This window comes from Camelus dromedarius, chromosome 13 (assembly GCF_036321535.1).
Source record: "Camelus dromedarius isolate mCamDro1 chromosome 13, mCamDro1.pat, whole genome shotgun sequence".
NCBI classification, from domain to species: Eukaryota; Metazoa; Chordata; class Mammalia; order Artiodactyla; family Camelidae; genus Camelus; species Camelus dromedarius.
The window spans coordinates 63,400,797-63,419,199 of NC_087448.1; positions in this window are offsets into that span (position 1 = coordinate 63,400,797).

The window sequence follows — 18,403 nt, forward strand, 5'->3', positions numbered from 1 at the left end:
AAAATACCCTTAAAAAAAAATCCTGTTAGAGCCCTGTTTCCTGCCTTCCAGGGTGGCTCAATTACTGTAATTCTCCTCAGGCAAGCAGCTCACTAGACTGCTAGGCTGTGGACATTTCCCTTTACTAAACAAATAAGCAAACACAGAAGGGTCTCAGCTGCTGGGGCACACTGGAATTGCGTGTGAAATGAATCAAGATCCACTTCCAGGGCTTGTGCTGTACGAATGTGACCGTTTGCTTTCACTTTTCCCCCAATTTTCCCATCTCCCAGGAGTCAATCCACTCAATCTCAGCTGCATGTGGCCCTCTCAGTCTTATCTCCACAATGCTCAGCAGATTTACATCACATAACCATTTTTTTTTCTAAAAGGAAGACAGCTCAGATAAGCACGTTCAGTTTAAGCAAATGTAACTTTATTCAACTACAGCCACAAGAATAGTAGTAAACCTGGAAGAGGGGATCTTCCAGAGAATATAGCAATATTATCTTGCCAGCCCAGCTGGGGTGTACAGCTACTCTCAATAGTTGCCCATAAATCATTGCTTTGCTTAGTATTATCCAAACACAACAAAGTCTACACACACACACACACACACACACACACACACACACACACAGTACAGTCCCAGCTAAAGGAAAGGCCCCTTGTCTGTATCTCTCACACACACACACACACACCCCTGACAGTACAGTCCCAGCTAAAGGAAAGGCCCCTTGTCTGTATCACACACACACACACACACACACACACACACACACACAGTAAGTCCCAGCTAAAGGAAAGGCCCCTTGTCTGTATCACAGCCACAGCCCAGGTGCTTCTACCTGCAGAGCTCATACCTGGAGGTCCCCCCGCAGCTGAGGACCCATCTCACTTCTCAGGGAACATGACTGCTGACAACATCAGCCCAGCTGAATTTCATCATGCTGCTTTCTTATCTAACGCCCTGCTCTGATCACTCAGACCCATCTGGCCTGCTCCAGCACTTCCAGTCTCTTTATTCTCTCCCATCTCTATATATTATTTTTTTATAATTATTTTTAATGATTTTTTTTCTCTTTTATTTGTGGGGGGGAGGTAATTGGGTTTATTTATTTATATTTGGAGGAGGTCCTGGGGATTGAACCCAGGACCTCGTGCAGGCTAAGCATGCACTCTGCCACTTGAGCTGTACCCTCTCCGTCCCACCCTCATTGATTATTAACCTCACTCACTGACCAATACAATCACCAAGCCCCATACTGTGCTGGGTGTCCACATCCTCAGATGAGCCAAGGAGCTCACATGCCACGTGCAGAGAAAGAGACGTGAATAAAGCCAGACTGCCTACCTGTCCAGCAGTATTGGGAAGGCATATTTATTTTGTAATATTTAAATTAAAATGGCCTTTCCGAGCTGGGTCCCCTTCCATCCTCAAAGCTTCTACTACTCATCTTTGGCTCTGAGTTTCAGCACCTGCTGAATTCTCTCCCTTCATCGCTCCACCTGGCCCTGCTCCACTTGTATGAGATGGACCAATTATCTGCATCCTGTGACCCACTCTGGACACTACCCTGCCTGTGTCACTCCCCAGAGGACCTCCACCTGGTTTCCTCTCTCTTTTTGGCAGAAAAACTTGATTGTTTCCACTTTATCATGAAGAGATCTTTCCCTGCTTGTGTCTCTCTCCAGAGCTTCCATTATAAATCTGGAAGTTCATTCAGTCAGAATGCTGAATGACTGCTAACCAAGAGCCATCCAGTGGAGGACTCCATGTTTGGACAGCACAAATTAGTCTCTGAACAGGATCAACTTCTCAGGCAGCTCCCTTCCCCTCAGAGTGCCTCTGTGCAGAAAGATGCAGTAGGGTTTATCTTAGCCACACTTTGACTCGTGACATATATGCACGCTCTCAAACACTGATACATAAACTCACATGTGCACACTCCACACTCACACTGCCTAGGAGGAAGGAAACCAAGTTAGGCTTTTCATCTTTCCCTTCATGCTACAGACAATTACAATGCAAATGTGGTAAGTGATACAGTCAGAGGCAGATTTATCATGAAGCCAGTGAAGCTCCTTACCTGCACCAGCCTCAGAGTCCCTGGGATGGTCTAGGTAGGGAGTGAGAGTCACATTACAAGCAGGAAGCACTTCTGGAAATGCACCTAAAAAGGTCTGAAGAAAAATACCTCGAACCTCTAAAATACCAGTAATTTGTTGTGATTTCTTTTCTTATGCTAGATAAATATTATGCATTCCAATTCTTTGTGATTTTATATTTTTTTCTTAAACAGGGTCCCCAAAATTGTATTTTCCTAAAACAGAGACTCTCATCTTGGCACCATTGGGATTCTTCTTTGTTGTGGGGGACTGTCATATCTGCAATATAAAGAGCTAATTCAGAACTTGTGTCCAGAACATATAAAGAACCCCTACAAACTATTTTTTAAAGACAGTCAACTAACAGAAAATAAATGAGCAAAGATTTGATATCTTCACAAAAGAAGATATCCTAATGGTTCACAAACATATGAAAAGGTGCTTAATTTCATGAGTTATCAGTAAAATGCAAATTAAAATGACAATGGCATACTATCACAGACACACTAGTATGGCTAAAACAAAGAAGACAAGCCATCTCAATTGCTGGCAAGAATATGAAGTAACTGGAACTCTCAAAAAGTGCTGCTGGGAGGAAAATGTGGTTCAAACAATTTGGAAAATTGTGAGTGAGCAATTCGACTCCTAGATTTATACCAGACAGAAACAAATACATATACACCAAAAGACACATACATAAATACCTGTAGCAGCTGTATTTCTAAGAGCCAAAAGCTGGAAACAATCCACATGGATAGATAAATAAACTGTGGAATATTCATACAATGGAATAGTATACAGCAATGAGAAAGAGCATGCAATTATAAAACACAGCAACATGGAAGAATCTCCTAAGTGTAATGTTGGATGAATTAAATCAGACATAGAAGACTACAAACTGTATGCTTTTATTTATAGGAAGTTCAAAATCACTGTATGGTTCTAAAGTCAGACAGTGGTTCTCTGTGGAGAAGGGAGAGTGACTGGGTGGGGGCTCTTGGGTTGGGTGCTGGAAAATTGTACTTCTCAATCTGAGTGCTGATTACACAGGTATCTTCAGATTTTTGTTTATCTCTGTGTTCTCATGATGCTTCAGTAAAAGGTTTTCTTTTTTTAAATCCCACATACTAAAAAATCCAAATGCAAACATTAAAATGAAACAGCATAAAATCCAAGTCCATAAGTGGACTCCCAGCCTGCATCATCTGGCCTGGTTCTTTGACCTTCACCTCCTGCAGGCCCTGCCTTGCTCGCTAAGCACGGCCACACCGTCTTCTATTGCTGCTTCCACCTTGGGGCCTATGCACTTGCTCCTCCCTCTGTCTGGCGTGTTCCTCCTCCAGGTAACTGAAGCTCACTCCCTGATGTATTCAGAATTCTTCCCACATGCTGTCTCTTCAGAGAGCTTTTCCTCACCACTCATCTATAAGAACACATGCAGGTTCTGTGGTTACCTGTTTTATCTTTCTTCCTAAGACATATCACCACCTGCTATCATATTATTTGTTTCCTGCCCTCACTGTGAAATGAACTCCCTGAGTGTGGGAACTTTTTCTAGTTTACTTATTATGGTATTGCCAGTACCTAGAAAAGGGATTTGTTGAATGAATGAATGAATGAATGAATGAATGAATGAAACTCAAGGGTAAGGATGGCTCCTTATATGACTTTGCATCCCCTGTGCACAGAGCTTGGTCCATGACAGATGCTCCACAGATGTGTAATTGCTTTGGCATTGAACTAGGAAATTACATTGCCAGTAAATCTTTCCTTGTTGTCTTGTGGCAAACGACAGGCCTTTTGTGAGCAGTACATAGATATGTTACCATTTCTATTCTGGCTCGGAAAAACAAGGCAAGGTGCTTAAGATTTGCAGTTAAGGCCATAGATCCTGTTCTCACTTAAAAGACACAAAACCAACCATAAGAAGACAGATGAATGCAATGATTCACTATTGCTAAAACCTAAGGGAGTAAGAAAACAACCCTTCTGCTTGGTTGAAAGTTTCCCGCAGAGATGAATCTTGAGTGACAGGCGGTGAGAACACACTGGAATACCTATTTGCCAGATAACAAAGGCTCCCTCTCTGCGGTGCAATATTAACTTGCGGTGTCCCCAGGAGAAATGACAGAAAGCCAGTTTCTCCCTGACGCCCCGGTGACTCACTCACCTTTCTTTCTCTGTGCTGTATCACTGGTGAAAATAAGACTGTGGGGCTGAGGAAAGATGGCTACAGCAGTGACCAAGCCAAAGCCCGTGCTGGCAAGTCGTGTGGCTACAAAGGCTGCACAGTGGGCACAGAGGTCAAAGGCCAGCGGAGGCTGTCCTTGGCCCCCAGCACCGCACACACTCTTGCGAGCAGTGGCTGGAGACGGAGCCGGGCTTCTCACGGTCCTCAAGTCACCTGCCAGGGCAGCCCTTGACGACCTCTGCTCCTTCCTCCAGGGCAGCTTTGGGAAGACGTGAAGGAGCCCCCTGCCCTGCTACCCTCCCCAACCCCAGCATCGCGCCTCCCCTCTCAGGGCTTCGGTCTCACAGCCTCCCTTCTAAAACCTGCTCTATGGAAACATCCCAGGCTCCCTCGCACTGAGGTGGGTAACAGCTAAAGGGCTTCTTCAATTAAAGGTACATGGGTGCAGATTTCTTTGGGGACCTGAGCTCATCCTTTACTCTCTGAAAATCATCTCTCCATCACATTTATCTACTTTTACCGTGGCCTTCTCCTTCTGCTCCTTCAGACTCAAACCTCTGATGCCTCTCACTCCTTTAGTCTAGGACAGCAGTAGTCCTACTCGTTTCTGCACTTACCAGGGAAAGCCCAGGGACAAGCGTCCACTTTCCACCAGCCGTCTGTGTTCCTCCTCTGCCCAGACCCGGCAGCCCTGCCTGTGAGCTGGGTGCCTGCTGAGGGCCCTCAGTGTCTGGCCCCTCTTCCCACTTTAACTGCAGTGTCCAGGTACTCTGTAAGCTGTGACAGGAAGAACTCTTTACCTGTTCTCTCATTTCAGAACTTTCTCAAAAAGTTTCACAGCTAAATAGAGTTAAATCTGTATTTTCACCTCAACATTTAAGGCAACCTCCCAACTCAAAATTTGGATTACTTATCTTACTTCCTCCTCATCAGTCCTAAAAGTGAAATGCCCACAGGTGAGGAGGGGCGTAAAAAATTCAGAAGAATATCATTCTTAAACACGTCTATTTTTCCGGAATTTTTAAACTTGACAAAATCTATGTGTGGACTTTTTAGAATAAATAATAAAATGTTTAAATTATTCTTAATTACTCATATTTTCATATCCTCTAGTTGATCCTTAAATAGGAAGATTTCACATACAATTGATAGCAGATAATGGATCTGAATTAGTCTTGCCAAACAGGCCTTACCAAATTACCCATAAAAAACAACTGTTTGAGGATTTAAATGCAACTTTGCTTTGCAAATACCAAGAGAAGTAAGAAAAAGCATTAATTAAGAAAAAGGAATAATCTGGTTATCAGTTTTTAAAAGTGCTCTAAGTACTGTGAGGCGTGAACAGATCTCTACATGGATTTCAGGGAAGGAAGGGGTGATTTCTGTACGGGAATAATCAGGGGCGTCTCCAGGTTGGCCTGAGTCTTTGAGATGGGCCTTTAAGGATGGGACGGATTTCCACAGACAGACGGAAGAAGCATCAAAGGCAGAGGAAAACCAGGGGCAAAGATGGCCTGGCAAGAAAGTACAGCACGTGTTATGGGGTCAGAAGTCATTCACAGCATGTCCTTCAGGAAGTTCGTGTGAGATGGTGGCAGAGGACAAAGCTAGAAAGGGGGAGAGTCTTGCAAAGTCCACAGACTTGCTGTGACAGATATTTCATCAAACCTAAGACATCGTAGATTGTGAAGCCCATAGTTACTTTGTGTCCCAATGCTGCCAAGTAAACTATGACAAATCACTGACTGTCAGATGCATTCTGATTTCAAAGATGCTAAAATACAACCCCCCAAAAACATGTCTTAGAACTGATAAAATACAGTAAGTGAGGAGATTGAAGCAGTACAGTAGGGAGAAGGAAGCACAAAGGATAACACAAGCTTGATTGGCCTTAAGAAAAGGAGACTTTGCTCTGATATTACAGACATGAGCAAGGCAAACATTTGGAGGCCAGGTGCCCTCAGAGTCCAGCACCCTGCCCTTGGACATTTAGAGCCAAGGTGACTGGCACTGCTGCCCTGCCTGGGCTGTGCAGCTTGACTGGCCTCCTCTCCGATACCCAGACCGTAGTAAGCGTCTCACAGACACCCCTGCAGCAGGAGAGGAAGGAGAGGAGGGAAACTCAGAAGCATCACCTGCTGTCTTCTCCGGAGCAGACAGCCTTGGCCCTGTTGACAGACTGAGAGAAAGAGGGCCGGCGTGTTCAGGTGCCTTGTTCCACAGTTCACAGCCTATGGGAACTGATGTGGCAATGAGATGTTTCTTAATGATGCATTTCCTGAGGGAACCAAGCGAGCTTTTTGCCATTTAAATCTGTATGATATAAAAAGAACCTGAGAGCTCCAGCCTTGAAGCTCAGGGAAACCTATAGACTGAATCTTTGATAATCATCAGTAGACAGAAAGGGGGAGCAAGTGAACCTTAATTTCAGATCAGAAAACATCCCTTCCAAGCCACCACTGTCACTCCAACACACACACACAAACACACAATGAGATGGTGAGACATTTCCAAGAGAAAAATAGATATTATTTTTGATTCTGAGTTGTTGGCTGTCATGAGATTTTCAGACACAATCTAGAAATGGTTGGCTTTCAATTACTTTATGTAAGTTACTGCTGGCTACACATTTGTCTACAGTGACATTAGAAGCAGCAAACCAAGGACTAACATGCATATTTCATTAGTAAGTAATTATGTTCCTTATAATTGGTTTCTAAATCAGACCATTTCACACAATTATTGTGTTTTCTTTGCCTATCCAGTCAGTCAAAATGATAGTAAGAAAGTTCTTTGTTATCAAAAGAGTATATTCTTAACCTCTTATGGAGTGGAGGAGATAAACTAAAATAAAAATACAACTATTTTGCATACACAGAATACTCCTTGTTAAAATGCATCATAGATTCAAAAGGAAGGGGAAAAAAGACTACAAAGACAGATGTTTCTAAATATATCAGGAGTGACAAAATACCAAAAGGGGAATTTGATGTTGGGGCAGATTAAAAAAATTAATAATGAAGTCATGCTGTTTAACTGCCAAAATCATTTTTCACCCAAATGAAAAGAGAAATCTGGGTCATAATGAAGGCCACGAAATAACTATTAACAAAGCAGCTACATGTGCCCTGCGCTCAGAAAAATCTAAGTTTAGCCCTTTGTTGAGTCAACAAACATTTCCTGAGCACTGTGCTGGGGGCCAAGGACACAATAATGAGCAAAACAAAGTCTCAGTGCTGCTGGAGCTTAACACCAACCCCTGGGCTCTCTCTTACTCACACACACACACACACTCTCTCATATACAGGACTTAGTGAGGGAACATGCTGTTGGGGAGTGGGGATGTGCCAGGCAGGTTCTCAGCAAGACTGTGTAAGGCAGCAGTTAAGAGCATAGACTGCAAATCCCACGTCTTACTAACTAACCTTGGGCAACTAACTCTGCACCTCAGTTTTCCCATCTGTAAAATGGAAATAGTACAAGTACATTTACCTCATAAGGATGTTGTAAGGATTCCATGAGTAATATATGTAAAGCCCTTAAAACAGCACTGGAATGAATGAATAAACAAACAACAGATAGAAGGAAACTTTTGGAGGTGATAGCTATGTTTGTGGCATTAATTATGGTGCTGATTTCACGGGCATATACTTATCACCAAACTCATCAAGTAGTAATCATTAATTATGCCCAGCTTTTTGTATCTCAATCATATCTCAATAAAATGGGTTTTAAAAAAAGAGTGCTGGGTGTAGTGTAGGCGTTCTTATAAGTGTTAGCTATTATTACCCTTCCCAACCTCTTTACAGCTTTCCTCCAGGGTAAAAATGTGGCCATGGAGCTTCCTAGGGACCCAGTGACCACTTTAAACTCCCTCCAGTCCTCTGGACCCACCAGCAATGACATTTAAATGCAACTATAAAGCCCCCAGCATTGACCTGCAGCTAGTGTTCAATGCATGTTATTCTCTCTCTCTGCTCACATCCTCCTTAACATACTGTCTTATCCCAACAGCCCACCAACGGGCTGTGCTACCAGAATTTCATAATCTGCCCCCTCATCATTTGGAGGAGGGAAAACTATGTTCATGGATAAAATCTTAATTTAAAATTTCCCAAAATACATTTTTCCTATGTTGCTGATGTCTTTCTACCTCTAGTCCACACACTAGAGATTAGCATGAGATAGTGTTTACTTTAGCACAAAATTTGGTATTTAAATCTTAAAAATTAAATGAATAAAGTATCGTCATTCTCCAAACAGGTTTGAGAACCACAGCTTCAAGTTTAAGGTGTGGTAGTGGATATCAGTGGTGGCATTCCCATGGGCATTTTGTAATTTTTAATTTTTTCATTGAAGTATAGTCAGTTTACAGTGTTGCACTAATTTCTGGTGTACAGCATAGTGATTCATATATGTATAGAATATATATATTCCATTTCATATTCTTTTTTATTATAGGCTATTACAAGATATTGAATATAGTTCTCTGTGGTATACAGTAGTACCTTGTTGTTTATCTGTTTTATGTATAGTAGTTTGTATCTTCAAATCCTGAACTCCAATTTATCCTTCCCCACTGCCATTTCCCCTCTGGTAACCATAAGTTTGTTTTCTATGTATGTGAGTCTCTTTCTGTTTTGTAAATTTAATCTGTTCATTTGTGTCATTTTTTAAGATTCCATCCATGTTGCTGCAAGTGACATTATTTCATTCTTTTTTATGGCTGAGTAGTATTCCATTGTATGTATATGTGTGTGTGTGTGTGTATGTATGTATAATATATGTAAACCACAACTTCTTTATCTAGTAATCTGTCAGTGGACATTTAAGTAGCTTCCATGTCTTGGCTATTGTAAATAGTGCTGCTATGAACATTGGGGTGCATGTATCTTTTCAAATTAGATTTCCTCCAGATATATGCCCAGGAGGGGGATTGCTGGATCATATGGGAAGCCTATTTTCAGTTTTTTAAGTAAACTCCATACTGTTTTCCATAATGGCTGCAGCAAACTACATTCCCATCAACAGTGTAGGAGCGTTCCTTTTTCTCCACACCCTCTCCAGCATTTATCATTTCTCATAGGTGATGCAAAGGGAAGGGAAAGAGGAAGAGGTAGGATTGACTCTGAGACCATGAAATGTGGTACCTCTGAGGGCTGCTGAAGAAGTGAGTGAAATTTTAGCATCAGTGGCCAGGGATGAAGAGGCCAAGGGGGCTATGGGATGATAAGGGAGGGACAGTAAAGCTGGGCAGGGATGGGTGAAGCTGGAGGGTCTAATACCAACTTCTAAAATGTCTTGTCTGTCCAGGGCAGCAGCCAGTGCTCAGAAAATGCAACAAACACTGAGAGTCCCCCACCTGTCTGGAAGCCAAGGGTGCAAGGTAAGGAGGCTGTCACTTGAGAACAAGAGGCGAGGACCTGTCTCTGTTCAGAATACCCTCAGGCACCCCAGAAAGACTCATTCTCAGGTACTCAGTGGCCTGCATCCACCATCCATGGGGACCCACCGAGAACACAACAGGAGCCCTCTACTGAAAAAGTGAACAAGTGAAGAATGAAGTTGGCGACTTCACAGCATTATTCTCCCAGAATCCAATTTAGACAACATTCCAGCTGTTCAAAGAGAAAGCGTCAAGTACAGAGAGAATAAAGGAGCCGACCACACACAAGCCACGCTTTGAGAACTCACGTCAGAGGATTCCCATGGTCAGGATACGGAGTAGACTTGGACAAGATCTGGTATTGACTTGGGGCGTTCACTTTTGGCTCCACCTTGGCAGAAGGCACTGGTGCCAACCCCACCACCAACCACCCTGCCAATCATGATCGCACAGTTTGCCACGTCACAGCTGCCTTCACTTGACCAGCACAGCCTGCCATTCTGATCTTTTCCCTACTCCCCCCAATGCACCCACACGCTCACCTTCATTTGTTTCTCAGCTCCTGTTCTACACAAGAATGATAGTGAGACTGATTTTTTAAAAAACCACACCAGGCTTTGTACACCCAGAAGGATCCTATCCATCATAGCCCTTTTGAGATTTTACCCTTACTCTAATTATGCTGCATTGGCCTAAAGCAATGTCAGCTCTTCTCTGTGGATTTACCTTCAAACATTTATCATCCACAAAAGAACACTGCCTCACTGTGTTTATCTGAGACACACTCACCCCAGTTTAATGCAGAAAGCCCTGGTCTTGGAATCAAATGACCTGGCTTTTTATCTTAGATTCACTACCTACAAACTCTGTTAGTTCAGACTTAAACCCACAAGACTTCTTTGTCTTCGTTTCTAAATGAGAACAGTAAAACCAGCTCCAGTTTCTAGGAATTTGTGAGGATCAAATGGGTAACTATATAAGAAAGCACATTTAATGCCACAGAGCATGATACTAGATTTTAAAGATGTTTTTCTCTCCTCATCTCCCAATTTATTCATTGGGTAACTTACCATCTGTCATCTCACCTCCACTCTCTAGAGAAAACACCTATTCATTCATTCAAGAAAGATCTATAGCATCCCCACTACGTGCTGGGAACACAAAGCTGAATAACAGTAACTAGCTGTCCTCAAGGAGCCCACAAAAGAGAGAAGATGTAAACAGACACAACTGGGAATGGATGAATAACAGAGTAAATGAGTAAAAGTCTGAAGAAAGACACCTAAGTGTGCTAGGAAATGACTAATTGTGCAAATGTGTAGATGGGGACAGGTGAGTCAGTCAAGACTTCAAAAAGAAGACAGATGATAGCTGAACTGAATTTTATATTCTTTCAATAAATATTTACTGAGCACAGACTATGTGAGGACTGTCCAAGGCATTAGAGACATAGTAGAAAACAAGGCAGGAAGGATCACTGGCCTCACTGAGTGGTATCTCTTCTGCGAGGAATAGTAAAGATAGAAGGTGCAGTCCCTACACATGAACTTTACAAGGTAGGAAGACACAAGACTCAAAAACCAGATTCAAACAATCTTAGAGTTACCCCCTTAACAGGTGTGGTACAAACTGCATGGGAGCAAGATCATCTGGGAATCTTCTTGGCAAAGTTGAGCCTCACAGGAGGAGGTAGATATGGATAAGGATGCAGGTGAGGGAACCCTTGAGTCTGAGGGTACTTGAGAGATGGACAGAGGCAGGTGGGAGCAGGAAGGGTCCTAAGTCAAGGCTGGAAAGAACACAGAGGAAGAGACAACAGGAGTGTTGCGAAAACCTCTTCATCTCACTCAATCTTCCCAGCAACCCCCTGGGATAAACTGTATGATCTCTAATTCATAGAAATTAGAAAAAACTTAAGTGCACAGAGGTTAAGTGCTATTGATCCTCATTCCTTATAGATTCCATATTTAAGAATTCGCCTACTCCCTAAAATTTATTTGTAGCCCCAAATCAAAACTTGCAGCACTTGGAATGGTCATTTGCGGTCATGTGCAGAGCAGCAAAAAATCTGAGTCAATCCAGCTGAGGTCCAACAAGGCAATGCTCTGCCTTCTTGTTTTAGTTCTCATAAGGTTAAGTGTCCTTTTCACTGTCTATTTAGTATCATCTTTTTTGCATTTTCTACATTCTGTTGGTGATTTCCCTGTATATATGGCCTCTAAATGTAGTGCTGAGGTGCTGTCTGGTGTTCCCACGTACAAGAAGGCTGCAATGTGCTTTACAGAGGAAATGTGTGTTAGATAAGCTTCCTTCAGGCTTGCACTGTAGTCCTCTCGGCTGCAAGTCTGATGTTAATGAAGCAACAAAACATATTAAATATGTTGTCTTTAAACAGGAACACACATAAAACAAAGGTACGTATCGATCAGCTGACAAAGATGTTGTGACCAGAGGCTCACAGGAAGCTAACCTGGTGTGTCCCCTAGGAACAGTGGTTTAGGATTCACAGCAACTTTATTGAGCAGAACTACCATGAAAAATGAGAATCAACTGGAATCTGCTTGAGAACACAAAGCTGAGATTAGGAATCTCTTCCTTCTGATCCCAGAACCCACACCCTTTCTGCCTGCTTCGAAAGGTGGAGCTCCTTGCAGCTCATCCCAAAGTGAATATTTTACCACCAATTTACACATATGCTAGAGAAGCATTTTCTAGAAAGGGCCATTTTCAAACTGCTGCCCAAAAAAGGTTACTCCTATTTAAAACCAGAAGAATAAAAAACTGCTACATAAGCAGGAGCGTGTTCTTTTTCCCTCTGCCTTTCCGTGTTATTAACACAACATGCTCAGAATCCACAGATCTCAGTGGTGCTTTCTAGTGAGTTCAGGGATGGCTGACTCCACAAAACAATGCTGCTTGGCATTTGCAATACTGGATAGTTCTCTGCAAACAAATCTACACTGCAGCTGGCTTTAAGTGGCAGCAACTGGGCCATGTGGCCTGGTCCTGATCCTCTGGATGTAAGAATGCGGGTTTCACACAGGACCAGGAGGCCTGGAAAGGTAAGCCCCGTGGATTCCCGGAGGTCATCAGTCCACAACAAATGTCTGAGCTCCTATTCAGAGGAAAACATAGGAGGTGGAATCCAAGAGAGGCGATCTTAATGAAGTATCTTTCACTCCTCGACCAGCTCAAACTATTCTGGGTGATTCTTTTCTTTTCCTTTCCTTTTCTTGCTTTGTTTTCAGCAGACAACACAGCTTTGCAAAGCAGTCCTCAGTGGTGCAAAATCATAACCGTGTGTGGTCGAATCTGAGTGATACACATGGAAAAACCTCCAGTATGAAGACGATATTAATTTATGTACACCCTAAGATGCAATTTCATGCTTTTATAAGTTTAATGTTTTTATAATTAAGTCCAACTTTTGCTGTAATACTTTTCTCAGAAGGGGCATCATAATGTGCCATCTAGGAGGCCATTTTCTCCCTTTAGACATTATGAGCTAATTTAACCATATTAAGACCCTGCTGGGAATGTGTCTAGAAGTATAAAAGAAAATCAAGACCAGTAGCAGAAAATGCTCTCTGCTTTGGATCCTGAAGGTACTATTAAATACATCTCCACTTCCCTCAGTGCGCACACACATTCACACACGTGGCAAAGAACTTTTAAATTAATAAGTAAATTGTATAATAAATTCAATGTTTGCAACAAATTGAAAGGTGACAATAACAAAGGTGGATATGTGTTCTGAAAAAGTTTGTGAGTACTGATTTCATTATGATTAATATTTTACTTAAATCTACATTAGAAAAATATTCAATCTATCTCTCACCCTCAATTTAAAGGGATATATCTACTCATACACTGGAATGAAGCAGTCCTAACATGGCATTTCGTCCCAAATGAACAGTTGAAATTAAAAAAAAAAAAAAAATCTGAGAGATCTTGTCCATGAGATATAAATTATGAGTTAATATATTAAGTTTAAAATATTTTTTATTATAATGACATGTATTGATTGGCTTACAAAACAGTGATAACCAAGATTTAATAATGTGAAAATTACCTTTATTATTAAGTTTCTCACTTTTTATGAAATGTCCTATTTATAAATTTTTTAAAAAGATTTAAGCAAACTGATACAGCTTATCTATGTCTGGAGGGAATTACTATTTATGACCATGTCCTTTTCTTACCAGAATGTAACTGAATATTGCCTATACCAAAAATTTCATTTAATTAGATGAGATAGGCCCAAAGTTAAGAAATAAAGACTACATTTACAAAATCTTCCTAGGAAAACCTGTCTGCTCTGTGACTTATAACATCCCTGTCTCACAGATAGTAAAGAATTTCATTTCCTGGCAGGCCAGGAATATTAACAAACATGGGAATCTTAGAGAAAATAATGCTGATAACAATGATGAAATTCTCTCACTCATAAAAGTAATTTACAGATCTCAAAACTGTGCAAAGCCTCCAGACAGAATTTAATTCTAAAGCTTTAATATCATGTGGCTCTGGCTTTGTTACATACAAAAAGAAGACATTCATGTATTACTCAACACCTCATAAACTGGTCAAATAAAACAAGGTATCAATTAAACGAGTTATGATAATTTTATTCTTCTTATCAAGTAACTGGTGAAGGTATGTGAATTAATACATTCTGGTCAAAGATGTACTAGCAAAAATCTGGCGGGGGCTGGGGAGGAAGTGTGGAAAAGACATCTTTCCTAATAAAAAGAGACACAAAGAAAACCCCCCTTCCTCTGCTGATATCACAACTAGATGTGACAGGAACTGCTGCAGCCATTTTGCAACCATGAGGATAAGCCAAGATGCTGAGCAATAGGAACCTGGGTCCTAGCTTTACCCCAACTTGGGTTTTTAGGCCAGACTTCCTGTTATATGTGATATATTTTCTTTTTTGTTTAAGTCCATTGAATTGGGGATTTTCTTTTTCTTGCAGCCCAGACCAGACGTTCTATTAAAGGCCCCAATTAACTCTCCTATTACCATCAAGATTGAGGCTAAGAATGAAGCTGATGCTTTCTGCTAAAATCTAAGGATGTTTAGACTTCTGATGGTAAAACCTTGACCTTACAAAATGCCAGTTTTATACATCCAGCTGTAACTGTTGGTGCAGTGAGACTGCCATTCCAATGCTTCAGCGTATTGATTTGGCAATCTCGTGTCAAGTTGACCTATGAAAAATCAACTGAAAACTATGTTGCCTGTTGGCACATCCTTACTTCATAGAACAACTCTATTGCAAAATCTCTAAGAAGTGCTTTAAAACCTTCATGTTTAGACTATTGCTTGACATAAGTGACAACTGTTAGGGGTTGACAACTGTTAGCTATACAGAGATTTGAGTTGTTGAATTAGCTTGGAGCCTCATAATTTGAATGGAAGGATACACTTGAGCTTTAGCCCTAAGAATCAGTTAACACGTGCTCAGTATCTCTTGGGTTCTAGCATCATATTATATTCTCTTGACGTGTAAATATATTTAGGAGCAAACAAAATGCCACTTCTCAATTTCCAAATAAGCTTCCTCAGTTTTTAATTAAACTTCTCTGAGCAGTTTGTCAACCTTGGCATTTACACATAAAACACTGACATTATGTAAAGATCCTTAAGAGGTTTGTTCAGAATGTTTCGAGTTAAGCACAATGCCAGAGAAAGGGCAAAATGAAAACACTAACGCAGGCTTACTTGCCTCGCAGCTCTGGAAAGAAAAGCAGCGCAGCAGAGCATCCCCACGGAAGTGAATCAGGCGGTCAGACCAAGGGAGCGGGGAGGGCGCCACAGTGGCGGGGTGAGGGGGAGGCAGGGGGAGGCGGAGGGAGACGGGGGGGGGGGGGAGCCACCCTGAAACCAAGGCGACGCACATTCACGCTTTTCCTGGGGAACTGTACCCTGTATTTCTGGAAAAAATATTTAGAAACCCCTATAAGAACAAACAGTAGCAACTAGGGGCCTGTGCTTAGAGCTAGTGTTACCAGCAAAGCCCACTAACAATTTCTGGGAAATAAGAATAGAACCTGGGTAATAAAATAAAGTCTAACCTTTTTTTGTTTTCTTTTCCTTTGTGCTTACTCTAGTTTCACTGGTTCACAGGGTGCCATGTGCAGAGGCCGCACATCCACACCAGCACCTCAGAGTTGCTAAAATGAAGTGTGCAGCTGCTCCTCAGATGTGCCTCAGGCCGCGTCCAGGAGCGCGGCACAGACGGCTGTTCAAGACGGCGGTGCGGCGGGCCGTGTGCAGTGAGACGGGCCGTGTGCAGTGAGGCTGCGCCCGGCACTGCATCGGGAGCTACCGGGAGCGGCAGAGCTGCGCCTGCGCGGGAGAACTCGGCACTCCCTGCTGCGGACGCAGTCCCCCGCCACAGCTGGTGGGCAGAGTGTGTCCTGTAGGGTGGAGCTAGCACTTCTTTCTTTGTTCAGAGAATAAACCTTCCCTTGGCTTCTGAACCAAACTCTTCAGAGTTAAGCAATAGTCAAAATATGAAGGTTTAAAAATACTTAGAAATGTTGCAGTTGAGTTGTCCTATATTGTAAGGGTTCTCCAACAGACAACACAGTTTTCAGTTAATTTTTCATAGATCAACCTTAAATGCAAACTCTGGTTCTATTAGCATGAGTGACACCAGGCAGGAGGACTCTTGTTGGGGCCCGACTGGAAACGGTCGGTAAATCTAGCGCAATAATCCTATCAGAAGGCGGGAGGGAGACAGGAAGGAAGGGAAGCAGAGACAGAGACACGACTGCTGCTGCTACTATGCTCCAATAAACAGAAAGACAGCATTTTATAAATCTCATTCTCTTAAACAGAAGCAAACAGATGACTATGGATATAGATGAGGTCAGAGGCGTGTCACCAAGTATTGCAAGGCATTTCCAAGTGTCTTTTTCCACGTTGCTGTGGATGCGCCGGTCTCTCACACAACGTTCCCTGGACGTTGAGCCTACATCCAGCAGGTTCGCTGGCACCTCAAGTGTCCCAGGGTCACCGACTCGTAGGAGAGGCACGAGGGCCACCTCCCCAGACCTGAGCCCTCCCGCCTGCATCGCCTCCTCCTCGGAGCCCTCACAGTGCACTCAGAGCTCTGCAAAGAGGAGGAAATGGCTCCCCTCCCTTTCTAAGTGACATTCAGTCAGAAGTGTTCCTAATCAGGACAGCTTCTCTCCCAGGGATTTTTAATGTTTGGGTAACAGAGCTATTGCTATTTACTTCCAGGCCTTTCTCTTTAGCGCACAGACTTGGTCCAGGAGCCAATTCAGTGAGAAAAAATACAAGCTCTTCTAGGAAGGCCCTTCCATCTGGAAACCAAAGCTTCCGTGGGGAAGGGGGTGGGACTGGTTCCTTCTCCCTTGGGTTGAAAGATCTTAACCCCAATACACTAGGCTCTCGTACAAGTCTCATACCCCCAAATCCATCAGATACATCTGAGTCCAGAATTAGGACAGGCATCCTCTTAACCTTCTTTTAATACACTTAATACACAAACAAAAATATATGTAATGTGTCACATAGCATAATAGTAAACGGAGTGCCTGTTATAAAACCACCCTGGTTAAGACACAGAACAGAAACACTGCTATTGTGTCTCCGTGCTCCTTCCCTATCCCAGCCTTGTGCCCCTGCAGGTGTAACCCCCTTCTTCAATGTCAGGTTTCTCATTCCCTTGCTTTTTTACATATTAAGTATATAGTGTTATTACATATGCATGTATTACTAACATATGTGATAACACCTTATATGCATACAGCTTTCTCACTCAACATTCTGGTACTAAGATTCATCCATGTTCGCTCATTTTCACTTTGTGAACACAGCTGCATATTTACATTTCACAATGTCCATATGTGAGAGTTTCTCCAGAGTATATATTAGGTGTGGAATTGCTCTGTCATAGGACATACAAAACATTACACTTAAACTCTTTGTGGCAACGCATATGAGAATTTCTCTTATCCACATCCTTTCCAATACTTGGTATTAGCAAACTTCTTACGGTTTCCAATCTAGTGGGTGTAAAATGACTTCTAGCTGAGGTCTGAATTAGCATTGCCTTGATTACTAATGAGTCAAGTTTATTCACTATTTGTGTGCTCCTCTTGTGTGAAATGCCTGCTAGGTTTTTTGCCCTTTCTTCTATTGGGTTGTCTTTTTTTCACTGACAACAGGAGCTCTTTCTAAATTCCAGATGTTAATCTTTGCCAGTTTTATATGGTGCAGTTATCCTACTCCAGATTGTGGTGTGGCTCTTCACCTTCTTTATAATGTCCTTTAATGAACAGGAGCTCTTGGCTTGGAGGGTGTAGCTCAGTGGTAGAGTACATGCTTAGCATGCACGAGGTCCTGGTTTCAATCCCCAGTACCTCTATTAAAACAAACAAAAAAAAAGATATTAAAAAAAATTATTAACATTAATACAGTCAAGCTGAATCTTTTCCTTTATGGCTAGAGCATACTGTGTCTTGGTTAAGAAATCTTTATCTATTCCAAGGCCATAAAGACATTGTCCTACATTTTCTTCTAAAAGTTTTTAAGCCTGGCAGGGAAGGGACACCATCTTCAACTCAGCTCTGCAAGACAAATGGGGAGAGGGAAGCTGGGAGGTCTGGGGGACCATGGTGTGGCTCAGTGTGGTGTCTGGAGCCCGAGGCAATGGGGACCTGGACAGAAGGTGAAAAGCAACCTGTCTATGGTCACCTTTA